The sequence below is a fragment of the Tachypleus tridentatus genome, chromosome 10 (genome assembly GCF_004210375.1).
Source record: "Tachypleus tridentatus isolate NWPU-2018 chromosome 10, ASM421037v1, whole genome shotgun sequence".
Classification (NCBI taxonomy): Eukaryota; Metazoa; Arthropoda; class Merostomata; order Xiphosura; family Limulidae; genus Tachypleus; species Tachypleus tridentatus.
Window position 1 is genome coordinate 84,687,684 of NC_134834.1, and position 14,154 is coordinate 84,701,837.

A 14,154-nucleotide genomic window follows, 5' to 3' on the forward strand; every position below is an offset into this window, starting at 1 on the left:
AACATTGTGCACAAATAAATATTTATTAATCTTAATGAAAGAGTAACAAAACTTAACATGAACTCTGTATTTATGATGATAGATGAACAAACATGTATGGATAAATATAATCCTTCTCAGCAAGAGTGTTTTATACATAGACGAACAGATATGCCCAATGGAGTATAGTATTCTCACGAACAAGAACATTTTGGCTAACGTACACTCACACACATAAATGATCAGTCCAACACAGATGGATTGACTCAAGAAACCTGAACCACTTTATCTAATCGCTTCTTTGCACAGTTTTTTTTTTTTTCTGCACTATTTCTTTCGTATTCTCCTTACTGTATCTATGTCTCTATCTAAGACAGCGGCTGTTGGTTATTCTCTGAACTTCTGCGAAACTATTACATCTAACCTTGGTGTATCTTCTGAAACCAACACTGCTGTTGATAATACACTTGTGTACACTACAGTTTCAAACATGACATGCGAAAAATGCTATTCATCTCAGTCCCGGATTTGGAACTTAATTATAGTCAATAACCGGGAACGAGGCTAGTCTCTTCAGCCAGAACACTTGCCACTTTGTGTCAATTTCCAGAGAAGTTGGAAGAGGGAATAAGAAGTGATGTGAGTTGGTCATGTGATTATGTGTTAAAGGAAAAACAACTTTATGTTATGACGTAGTATGGTATAGATTTATCACTTGAAATATAATTAATCTATAGTTGACGTAGTATCCAAGTATGGTATAGATATATCACTTGAAATATAATTAATCTATAGTTGACGTAGTATCGAAGTATGGTATAGATATATCACTTGAAATATAATTAATCTATAGTTGACGTAGCATCGAAGTATGGTATAGATATATCACTTGAAATATAATTAATCTATAGTTGACGTAGTATCGAAGTATGGTATAGATATATCACTTGAAATATAATTAATCTATAGTTGACGTAGTATCGAAGTATGGTATAGATATATCACTTGAAATATAATTAATCTATAGTTGGCGTAGTATCGAAGTATGGTATAGATATATCACTTGAAATATAATTAATCTATAGTTGACGTAGTATCGAAGTATGGTATAGATATATCACTTGAAATATAATTAATCTATAGTTGACGTAGTATCGAAGTATGGTATAGATATATCACTTGAAATATAATTAATCTATAGTTGACGTAGTATCGAAGTATGGTATAGATATATCACTTGAAATATAATTAATCTATAGTTGACGTAGTATCGAAGTATGGTATAGATATATCACTTGAAATATAATTAATCTATAGTTGGCGTAGTATCGAAGTATGGTATAGATATATCACTTGAAATATAATTAATCTATAGTTGACGTAGTATCGAAGTATGGTATAGATATATCACTTGAAATATAATTAATCTATAGTTGACGTAGTATCGAAGTATGGTATAGATATATCACTTGAAATATAATTAATCTATAGTTGACGTAGTATCGAAGTATGGTATAGATATATCACTTGAAATATAATTAATCTATAGTTGACGTAGTATCGAAGTATGGTATAGATATATCACTTGAAATATAATTAATCTATAGTTGACGTAGTATCGAAGCATGGTATAGATATATCACTTGAAATATAATTAATCTATAGAATTATCAAAACTTTTAACATGATAAAACTGAGGTTTGAAAGCATGAAACAAAACGAGAATTTTGAAAGTGCAAAGACGAATTGACTGCAATATCATTATACAGCTTAAACACCTTAGTATCTGAGGGTCGTGGGTTCGAATCTCCGTCACACCAAACATGCTCGCCCTTTCAGCCGTGGAGACGTTATAATGTGACGGCCAATCCCACTATTCGTTGGTAAAAGAATAGTCCAAAAGTTGGTGGTGGGTGGTGATGACTAGTTGCATTTCCTCTAGTCTTACGCTACTAATTTAGGGATGGCTAACTTAGATAGCCCTCGAGTAACTTTGTGCGAAATTCAAAACAAACCAAACCAAAATATGACACCCCTCCCTCCCCTCCGCATGTGTAACAAGAATGATTGATCTTGTACGCATGACGGTTCTCCTGTAACTAGAGTTCACGTACGTGCCAGCTCTTTATCTGTGTGTGTTTTTAATAACAATATAAACGTCGAATTATTCAAAATTTAAAATACGTTTGTTGTACAGAGAATTTCAGGATCTAAGCTCAAATTATGTCAAGTCTCAGGTATTTTTCACTTAATCCAAACAATTAGACAGGATGATATGTCACTTTTGCGTTCAATACTTGCTCAGCCCGTTTCGAGTTATTGATTATAGTTCCAAATAATTCTCGAAAAAAGCTTAAAAAGATGAATAAAAAGTCTTCAATCATTAGTACAAAAAGAAAGAAAAATGAAATCACGTGCTCATAAAATCAATTAAAAGCGATAGTCTGAGAAAGAGAGAAATGTATATATATATACATGAGTTAAAATTAAGTTTTACTCTCACCCACAAACTTTAACCACAAAACAAAAACAGGAAATTAGTTCGCACATAAAAAAATAATAAATAACGCCTTGTTCATATAACAACGGTTAAAACCAAACAGTTTACTTGTAATGACGCATCGATTTAATGGATAATATATTTTTTTTTTAATGGGAGAATTTAAGAATATTTTAAAAACTTATAAGCTCCCAAGAATCATATAACTTTTTTAAATACAATAACTGTGGGCCAATAGACCATGACCCACATAAACATGACAGATTAGGTTAAGCTTGTATTTTAATTATAGAGGCTACTGAAAGAAACGATATTTTCCTTATAGCTTCTGAGAGTATATATATTGTATGACATAACTCGATATTCATCGTTCCATTTTTCTATTCTTCAATTAAAGATGGAAGTACTTTGCTGTTTCATTATGCTTCTTAAAAATGATAACAACTCTTTGACATATTGGTTATACCACACCTTATAACTGTTCTTATGTAAACGGGGAATTCCTAAGATGTCATGACGAAAACGCGTGAGGTTCCACTTTACTCAAATTTTAAATGGTACAAGTGGCTCCCTCCATCGGGTGTTATGCATCTGTCCTCTTCCACAGTAATCTTTAGTACGTGCTTTCTCAACAAAAAACTAACCAGTGTGACAAATAAAATTTATCTGACCTTGAATACGTTCCTTAGGTTGTAATACCGAAGGGTTTCCTTTAAGACCCGATCTATGGACTTTAGTTGAAGTATTAGCAGAACAACTTGGTCGTGTTGAGATATGCGACAGCCAATGAATCGAACAACACTCCCAGCTTTCTTGTACAGGCTTGCTTTATGCACAAAAAGTATTGTTTCAAATGTACTCAGTTATACGCACAAAAATCATCCAAAAAATATGTTCATGCTGTGTATAACAGGTTATAGCTATTTTTATATTTTTAACACAGCACGAAAACTTTTATTATTATTATTAAAATCGTTTATTTTAACTGTAAATATGCGTTGAACTTCTTTCACGCAAAACTTGAATTCTTTAACTTTCGCTTCCTAGTGCAGGTTTCTGACATAACCTGATGATTAGGTCCTCGACTCGCAACCTGTAGATCTGAGGATCATATCCTTTCAGTGAACTTGCTCACCCTTTTAGTCATGGGAGCATTATAATGTGATGATCAATCACCCTATTCATTGTTAATGAGTTGCCTAAGAGCTGGTGGGTGGTTGTATTGGTGACTAACAATCAAACACACATTTCAACCCAATATCCCCCCACCAGTAGCTCAACGGTATGCCTGCGGATTTATTCCGTTAGAAACCGAGTTTCGATAACCGTCGTGGGCACAGAACAAATAGCCCATTGTGTTGCTTTGTCCTTAACAGCATACAAGAAAACAGTATGTAACCTAAAGATACATAAAGTAAGTCTGTATCTGTAAAATAAGCCTTTCTTTCATAATAAGGTAGGCCTGGCATGGTTAAGCGTGTTAAGGCGTGCGACTCGTAATCTGAGGGTCGCGGGTTCGCATCCCTGTCGCGCTAAACACGATCGCCTTTCAGCCGTGGGGGCGTTATAATGTGACGGTCAATCCTACTGTTAGTTGGTAAAAGAGTAGCCCAAGCGTTGGCGGTGGGTGGTGATGACTAGCTGTCTTCTCTCGAGTCTTACACTGCTAAATTAGGGACGGCTAGCGCAGATAGCCCTCGAGTAGCTTTGTGCGAAATTCAAAAAACAAACAAACAGCGTGTCATATACATATATTTGACTTACATTAGAGTTTAGGTATCTTAAGTGTCAGTGGTCAAAACATGCATGTGAAACAACACTAACTGGTTTATCTTACGGGACGCATATAATACGTAATACTGAAAAGATGAGGATTTTTTTTCAACTTTTAACGAATCAGTATATAATACAAAGGACTGGTCAGGTTATATTGGAATTATTTCGGAGCCTTACCATGTCGTTACAGTGCACATCGTTACGTTCATTCATGTTGCATCTGACAACCGTGAATCGTGTTGTAAGGTTTCCCATAATCAGTTTAGTGTACAAGAACGGCGTTTCTCCAGCGCCTGTTTCGATAGTCCAATCATACAGAAACACAAAGGCGCTGTGTGCAGAGACTGAAACGTCTATCTTTATGGAATAGCGTAAATACACGTTTCATTCTCCAGTTGCTTGAGGAATGACAGTAACTGAGTTTAAGCCTTGTTGGCCTCGTTTTAGATGAAGATCCTTGTTAAATATGTTTCATACTGTTGTCTGTGACACATATATGTATGGTATGGCTTTTATCACTGACTTTTATTTTTGTGGGTGTTTATGAAATCCTAAGATGATCCACATTCATGTATCTATTAAGTACACAGATATCTCTATCTTCGAAGCTCTACATCCTCAATTTTTCAATCTGATTGTATAGATATTGAATAATTTTGCATCGGAAAGCATTTTTACATATGCTTCTCAAAAGCGATGAATTTTCAGTGACATCGTGCTGCGTACGAGAAATGTCATGCTGCACATTTTGTATCTTATTTTGATATGATCATCAAATATAACACTTCTTTATCCCAAAGCCTCCTTACGTGTGTTAAAGATACCCAAGGCTGTTTGTCAAACTCCGTCATGTTACAGAGATAGCTGAAACTGTCTAAGTCATCAAAAAGAATTAAACCAAAATAAAAGGAAGGGTCTAGTACCTTCGAGTGGCCTTGCCGAAGAAGAGACCATATTTCCAAAGTGTTTAAAGCCTTGGAAGTTTTTTTTTCCTGGAAAATTTTGAGTTAAAGTGCTTCATATTACAATATCTTACTTCAAAATATTTTGCTGACTTTGCTGAAACGTGTTTTTCCTTGTAGCGAAGCCACATCGGGCTATCTGCTGAGCCCACCGAGGGGAATCGAACCCCTGATTTTAGCGTTGTAAATCCATAGACTTACCGCTGTACTAACGGGGTGTTATTGCTGAAACATGTTATTCAAGTAGTTACTATAAAATCAGAATTTTGGAAAGAAAACGAATAGTAGTAAAAATATGATAGCCTAGTTTAAACGATTCTTGTCCTCCCTCGCTGGTACAGTGGTAAGTCTATGGTTTTACGACACTAAAATCAGGGGTTTGATTTCCTCGGTGGACTCAGCAGCTAGCCTAATGTGGCTTTGCTATAAGAAAAACACTATAATAAAGGATTCTTTTATAAAGCCGTGTTATTAAATGGTTAGCCAGAATAAAGAGAATTTGCGAAAGTTCATGATTTTTAGGACTGAAACACATCCCAAACTTTCTACAGTAACTGGATGACATGTGAAACTGAGTGTTAGTGTCATTACAATTTTTGGTTAAGTTTCATACAATCACTGACCGTATTGAAAACAAATACGCAAATATGATTTATGTTTGTAATTCGTGAGCACGAGAAGAGTCCAGCACGTTAACGTGTACATTGAACATGTTTACATCAGCATTTGTTTAAGATAAAACACCCACAACTAAGAAAGCTTCTTGCTTTAAACTTTGCAGTACCGAAAATGTTGAAGTAAACTGTGTGGCCACACAATACGAGCAGGTTAAATAATATAACGTTTTATAACTCAACTGCTAATTTCCAAGTTCAAGTTATAAATTAGGTCAAGATAATAGATAAACAATGTTGGTTGCTTTATATATTTATATCTATGTATAACCTACTTTTAGACTGGTTACATATTGAAGTTTAATTTGTCGATAACTACTGTGAGTGAAATTTTGTTTTTTTATGTACTAGTGCTGCAGCTTTTGGTTTGATTTTTTATAAGTTCCGAAATTTATGTGTTAGTAGATAATTGCTCTCCAATTACATATATAAAGTACAACAAATTCTCACACAAAACCATTTTTACATCTCACTCCCCAGCGTCTGCAGTCTTAAAACCCTAGAAACCGGGTTTCGATACCATTAATAGGCAGAGCATATATATCCCATTTTGTAGCTTTTTACTTAATTAAAAATTTTACTTAATATAGATAAATAATACGTCATTTCTGGATAAAATAAAAACAGATCTCGGGAAATTTTTTTAAATAATCATCGTATTTCTAAAATTTCACTTAGCTTTTAGTCATTCAAAGAAAAAATATATAATACTTATTTTATCCGTTATTACGCCATTTCGCTGAAAAATAAGTAACTTCACAGGAGACGTGACAAAACTTTTAAAAGAAGCCTGTATAAGAGCTTCACTTTAGAGTTTCAACAGGAAATTAACATCCTGTATAGAAGGGTAAAATAGCACGTGATTAATGTCGTGAAGGGACTCTAGGAGAATCTTGTAGCCAAGCAAAGGAGAAATCGAGTTAAAGCACGTGCTTTTTAACAAACTTGTTCTTGGTGTCCTTCAAGGCAAGCGCAGTTACTACTTGCACAAGTCGAATCTTTCTGCAGAGAAGCCACGTGTAGAAATGTTTAGTTCGATGTAATCTATCCACAACTATTTTAAGATAAAACTTTTAGTACTTAATGATAGTAAATCATTTTATTGACATGGAACGATGGCGTATCAACAATAATCCAAGCATAATAAAAATCTATTTGGACCTATTTTTATAAAGTAAAACAAAAGTGGTTAAGCTCTTGAAAGGAAACATATTTGTCTTTGTTGAAACACAAGTGTCAAGGACGTTATATGATCACGATCTACTTTTAATACGCAAATATTCGATCCTGCAATTAAAATTAGCAAAGCTGTTTTCCAGGTTTCGGTGATTTTGACTAGTCATTTATTTTGTTTCAAATATTTCATATTATTAATTCTTCCAATTACAATTAGCACAGTTGTCTTCAAAAATTCGTGATTTTGACTTATCATTTGTTTCAAATATTTCTTATCATTAATATTTCTAATTAAAATTAGTACAGTTATTTTCCAAAATTTGGTGATTTTGGCTAATCGTGTTTCAAATATTTCTTATTATTAACACTTCCAATTAAAATTAGTACAGTTGTTTACTAAGATTCGTGATTTTAACTTTTCATTTGTTTCAAATATTTCGAGTCGCGGGTTCTAATCCCCGTCACACCAAACATGCTCGTCCTTTCAGCTGTGGGGGCATTATAATGTGGCGGTCAATCTCGTTATTCGTTGGTAAAGGAATAGCCCAATAGTTGGCGGTGGGTGATGATGACCAGCTGCATTCCCTCTAGTCTTACACTGCAAAATTAGAGACGGCTAGCGCAGATAGCCCTCGTGTAGCTTTACGCGAAATTCGAAACAAACAAACAAATTAATACTTCCAATTAAAATTAGCAAAGTTGTCTTCCAAGATTCGGTGATTTTGACTAATCATTTCTTTCAAATATTTCTTATAATTAACACTTCTAATTAAAATTAGTACAGTTGTCTTCCAAGATTCATGATTTTGACTAATCATGTGTTTCAAGTATTTCTTATGATTAATACTTCCAATTAAAATTAGCAAAGTTGTCTTCCAAGATTCATGATTTTGACTAATCATTTGTTTCAAATATTTCTTATCATTAAAACGAGTTTATCGTCAATTGTAAGTTACATAAATTAGTTCCTTTCTGGAGCAATTTCACTGTTTTTTACTTTCGTTCTTAGTCAATATAAGCAGGTGTTCTTTTTGATAGCGAAAATATCTTCCGCATTACATTCGACCGGAAGTTTGGTATTACATCATGAAATATATCTCTTTCATTTTCAGAACTTGTCGTACCTAAACTTTTTTTTTCTCTCTCTCCATTGGACAGTTTTCTAAGAATATTTATTTTACGTTCTGCAAGGGAGAGAAAGGATACGGAACAAAGTATTTTTACGTCATACTTTTTGAGGTTATTTGGTTTCGTAAATATTGGCGGGAAGTTATGCAATATAGAAACTAGTTAAATCTCTACTTAGGTTTAAGCCTTTCCCCCCCTCCCCCCCACTGCAAGGCCATACAAACCATCTGTCACCTGGATAGTAGTAGGAAGTGGTGCAGTGCGGAAGTTGGGACATTTGGCGTGTTGTTTTTTTCAAGTTGCGCCCAGTGCCTGCTTTCATTTTCCCATTTACAGCTGCTACACTTGGTAATTTGGTGTTTATATTTTTTTCTGGCCTAGTTTTCCCGCTGGTCAGGTGACCTTGAAAAGCTGTTAGTACCATATTTCTCTGTAATTCTTTTAGTAAATCATACTTTATTCGTACTACTTTCACTTCTATTTTCTTCGCAGTGTTTTTCGACATAAATATAGACATTTCGATTCATTAATATCGTTTAAGTTTAAAATATTTCGATTGAACTGTGTTGTATAGAGATCTTAGTCTTTGATAATATTCAAATACGAAACAGATTAGTAAAACAAGTTTAACAGATAAAAACAGGTCTGTAATGTTGCACGTTTCATTAGATGGCTTGAGTAGAAAAAATAATAATATATATATATTATCTTAAAACTTATTTGTTTTCGCGCAAAGTCGCACAATAAAGTATCTGTGCTCTTTCCAACACGAGGAATCGATTCCTGGATTTTAGTGGTCAGTCAATAACCTTATGAACTTCTCAATGCTTTTCAATTGACCTCCGTTTCTTCAGTTATCGGAGGATTGACTGGACACTTCTTATTCTATTTAAGCTTTTTTAAATATTTTATATGCCAAAGGTCAAACAGTCTGAAAATATATATTTTCTTTCCGGTCATATTTACATCAACCAAGATAAAAATTCGCACAAATAAAACTTTTCATACACCCAGCACACTGAAGGAAAGCAAGTTGGATTTACCCATTTTTAGTTTTTTTAGGTGGAGGTCAGAGCTTACAGAAAGCATAATTTTGGAGGTTTTGATAAATTACTCAGCCATATTTTGACTAATTTATGTAGGACCTCGTACAAAGATACGTTTCTACAGAACACAGATATTATGAGGAGTCAAGATGTCACAAACAATATAATTTTAAGTTGTTGTTTTACACTTACTCCGCCGTATATCAATCAGTTTACATGGGATTTAGTACAAACATACTTTTTAACATGTCTCGTACACATACATAGAAAAATGTGGAATATACTCATTTTTATTCATTTTAGGGAGGTCACAAAGTTCAATAAACCCATATTTTTAAAAGATTCGGTCAATTAATTGGCCTTTTATAGACTAATTTACGTGAAATTTGGTACAAAGATACTTTTTTACATGTTCCAAAGAGGCACTTATAAAATGTTTATCGTTTGCTTAATTTTTCATCGAGGGTTTTCATGAACTGTTCATGTGGACATCAATCAATTTACAAGAGATTTGTTCCAAAGTTACCTCCTTGCAGATCCTAAGCAGTGTTGTAGAAATTTTCTGTATTTTTTGCAATTTTTTTGTGTGTGTCACAATTGGATAAGCCCGGCATGGCCAAGTATGTTAAGGCGTTCGACTCGTAATCCGAGGGTTGCTGGTTCGAATCCCACTCGCATCAAACATGCTCGCCCTTTCAGCCATTAGGGCGTTATAATTTGACGGTCAATCCCACTATTCGTTGGTAAAAGAGTAGCCCAAGAGTTGGCGGTGGGTGGTGATGACTAGCTGCCTTCCCTCTAGTCTTACACTGCTAAATTAGAGACAGCTAGCGCAGATAGCCCTCGAGTAGTTTTGTGCGAAATTCAAAAAAAAAAAAAAAGACAAGCACAACTGGATAAGTTGAAGTTGCGTGGCAGAGATATGTTGCATTCGTCACTGAATGTTGGCCTCTTTAACATTGCTTTATATTTATATTAGGTTGAACAGTAATTTAATTTGGAAAATAATTTAAAACATAAATATTGATAAGATAAAATTATGAGAAGGTTTTATATAAAAGTTTGATGGATTCTCATTCTTGCTTATATATTTTTAAGACAATAAATAATGCTACATATTACAATCTGGATTTAGGGAAAATTATTTTAAAACAAGAAGTGACATTAGACATTTCAAGTCTAATCTCTCTATAGGCTAATATTCACATATATTATTTTAATGAGTAATCACACTCTAAAAATGTATCTTTCAGTGTTTCACGATTAAAGCTCTAAACTAACTTTGTTTTTGATTTCCTTTTAGATATTATAATGGTTCATAGAGTAAAGATAGCCTAATGTGTAACTCTCTTCTAAAACAACAACATACTCTCTAAGTTGTAAATTTTTCCTTGTTATGCATCTGATAGCTTTACCCTTGTTATTATTTAAATCTATATCTTCTATCAGAATCATTAAGCCTTAATTTTTTCATTAATATCCTTTCTTTATTTAGATCTCTCATTTGTACCTAATATTTATATATTGAAAACTTTCACTGAAGTATCTATTTATATTTTTAATTTTCTTTGGAGCAATTATTTAAATTAAGTTTACCACAGTATCAATTTATATTGCCTAAGTTGAAACAAACTGAGGCTAGACGTAAGGTGAAAGATCACAAAAATAACTGAATAAAATGCCAAAAACATTCCGTATAAATATAACGTGTCATATGCATTCCTTTAACACTTAAAAATATGTACATGTGGACAAAATTTAAATAAACCTTGTCGTAGCTTTCTCAGTGTGAAATATAATTTTAAACATAATAATTTCCATTGGCAATTTTATGTGTGTGTATATATATATATATATATAAAAACTTGAAATGTATTTATGTATTTAGTGCTCAAAACAATATTAAGTGAGTGTAACTAATACATTAACGTGACATATATTTGTAAAATAATTCACGAGATTTCAATAGAACTGAGAAAAAAATTACCGAATCAGTTTATTACTTGTTTCAAACTTTTAGAGCAAAAGAGAACGTAAAGAAAAAAGAGGAGGGGGGTAGTGCCATGGTCTATATCTCACCCACAACTTAGGGACCCTTCATGACATTCTTCCGGTGGTAGGCACCAGTTCCGAGAAGAACGCAGCATATGCTCTGGCCTATATTAAAGCTAAAAGTTCCGCCTTATTCTACCTCTTTGAAACCACTCCACTTTTCTCACCACGCTGAAGATTTTCTGCAACAGATGGCCACTGTAAGGGTAACCATGCAGGACCAGCATGGCGCTCCCACGTGTATTTGTGGAGTTTTATTTTTGCCTTTAATTAACAGTTTCTGTTAATTTGAGCTGAAAGTCTAATACTTGTGGAAGTTTTTCTCTAAGCGGCTTTCTTTATAACTGACAACCACATTAATCGGACATTGACCATATGATAAGAGAAAGAAGAAAAGCTGACACGTGTTTGGACTCAGTTGGACAATCTTTGTACATTAATGACAGAAAGCCAATAAACAAATTAATTAATTATTTTTTAAAATTTTATGATACTTTATGACTTTGCTGAAACTTCATAAATAACTTTTTTATCCAACCGAGAATATTAATATTTAATTCAAGCCCCTGCAGAGCTAGTTCAATAACTTTCTTAAATAAATCAGTCATTCTTTTGTATATATCTTTCTGTTTAACTTAGCATGCCATAGGTAACACTACTGTTGACATTTCTTCCAATATTATAAAAATGAACAGTTTAAAAGATTTGGTTTGAATTTCGCGCAAAGCTACTCGAGGACTATCTGCGCTAGCCGTTCCTAGTTTAGCAGTGTAAGAGTTGAAAAGAGTAGTTATGATTATCACTTTCCAGTTTATGTACTTCAATATCAAGATTTGTTTTACGATATATAACGGTGGATTTATCGCATCTACACGTCGGTTTTCTTTACCAAACACTCCGTTCTCTTGACAAATTAGTTTCTTTACCAAACACTCCGTTCTCTTGACAAGTTAGTTTCTTTACCAAACACTCCGTTCTCTTGACAAATTAGCAAAACAAAATAACATTTACTAAACGTCCGATGTAAGGATCAGGTGGTTAAGGCGCTTGACTCACAGTCTGAGGGTCGCGGATTCGAATATTCGTCCCAGCAAATGTACTCGCCCTTTCAACCTTAGGGGCGTTATACATTTACGAGTAATCCTGCTATTCATTAATAAAAGAGTAACCCAAGAGTAGGCGATGGATGGTGGCGACTAGTTACTTTCCCTCTAGTCTAAATTAGGGATGGTTAGCGCAGATAGCTCTCGTGCAGCTTTGCGCAAAGTTCCAAACAAACCAAACCTGGAGATCGGGTTACGAAATTGATGTCCACGTAAACATTATTTAAACACTACGTGATTAAGAGTCTACTGATAATTGATTGTTACTTGAATTAAGCGATTTTGTTTTTTAATATGTATTTCAAGACATTAATGAAATTGAGGAAAAAAATCAAAATATTTTAAAAATATTTAGTATGCTTGTAGAAAAAAGTTTTCTTTTGTTTATTTAAAAATCATAACCTTTTATGTTTTCTGTAATAATAGTTATGAATCGCTTAGGGCTTCCGGCTAAGAAATCTCCAGATCTTTCCTCTAACTTTATAAATAATTTAGTGCTTCCGTCTAGGAAATCTGCAGATCTCTCCCCAACACTATAAGTAATCTAATTCCTTTGTCCGAAATTGTTCCCAACTCTTCATTTAATTAATGATCTGATGAGATTCAATTAAAACAACTTTGATCAGTAGAACTTTAATATTAACACGTGACTGTTCGATGACTGTCGACAATGAAGTTGTGAATTACAATAAACTAACCACCGCACGAACCCAGTTCGAAAAGTTGATGTAAACCTCAATCATTAAATAAAGTATGTTACTTTAAGCAATCCATACAATTGTACGTTTAAACCCCTGTAAACCTGAATTTATTTTTTACCGAGGTTTTATTGGTGTTATAGGGTTCAAACATTATATGGAATATGTAAAAACATATAGGACAATTATATGCGCGGGGAAACACCGGAAATACATATTGGAATTATCTGTAAAATTTAAGGAAATTGAACTTATGTAAAAACTTTGGACTCCAGCTTCATTTAATGAACGATAACTACTTCTCTAACACTTTTTTTCATAACTCAACGAGTACTTATGTGTCTAGAAAATTTTACAGATTGCATTTAAATAAAGAGGGCCCGGCATGGCCAGGTGGGTTAAGGCGTTCGACTCGTAATCTGAGGGTCGCGGGTTCGAATCCTCGTCCAACCAAACATGCTTGTCCTTTCAGTCGTGAGTGCGTTATGATGTGGCGGTCAGTCCCACTTTTCGTTAGTAAAAGAGTAGCCCAACACTACTAAATTAGGGACGGCTAGCGCAGATAACCCTAGTGTAGCTTTGCGCGAAATTTAAAAAACAAACATTGAAGAGAGAGTAATTTTATCATAATTATTAACGTTCGGCTTGCTAACGTGCTTGTGCTCTCCGTTTATTAATATTTAGTTCATGTACAAAATACGTATGTGGACTTTTAGACTATTATAAGTATAAGTTATTAACGTAAAATATGACTATTATTACAATAAAATGACAAATTTTAGAAAGAGAAAGATTTTTACACCATTTGTTAACGGGATCATTAAATCACCTACGATCTATTTTTGTTGAACTATATACGTTATTTCAAGAGCTTGTTTTTTCTTTTCCACTTAACTTTCTATTATAATGCTCGTTTTCCTCAAAGACCCAGTTGTTCTCAAACGTGATATTTGAGTATGGATTTTCCTAATTTTTTTTTTTTTAAAGAGGTGTATCACGTTTCTCTGTGTGTGTGTTTTTTTCACTCACATCTTCATGAAAACACGTTATATTGAAGCAT

At 33.7% G+C, this 14,154-nt stretch overlaps 1 long non-coding RNA gene across 3 annotated transcripts in view; it reads left to right on the forward strand.

The window, feature by feature from the left end:
* Nucleotides 1–309: 309 nt before the first annotated feature.
* LOC143229765 (uncharacterized) overlaps nucleotides 310–14,154 on the forward strand; it is a 116,382-nt gene continuing 102,537 nt past the window's right edge. For all 3 annotated transcript variants that reach the window (XR_013016055.1, XR_013016052.1, XR_013016050.1), the window contains exon 1: nucleotides 310–618. This is a non-coding gene — a long non-coding RNA (uncharacterized LOC143229765). The remainder of the gene's footprint in view (nucleotides 619–14,154) is intronic.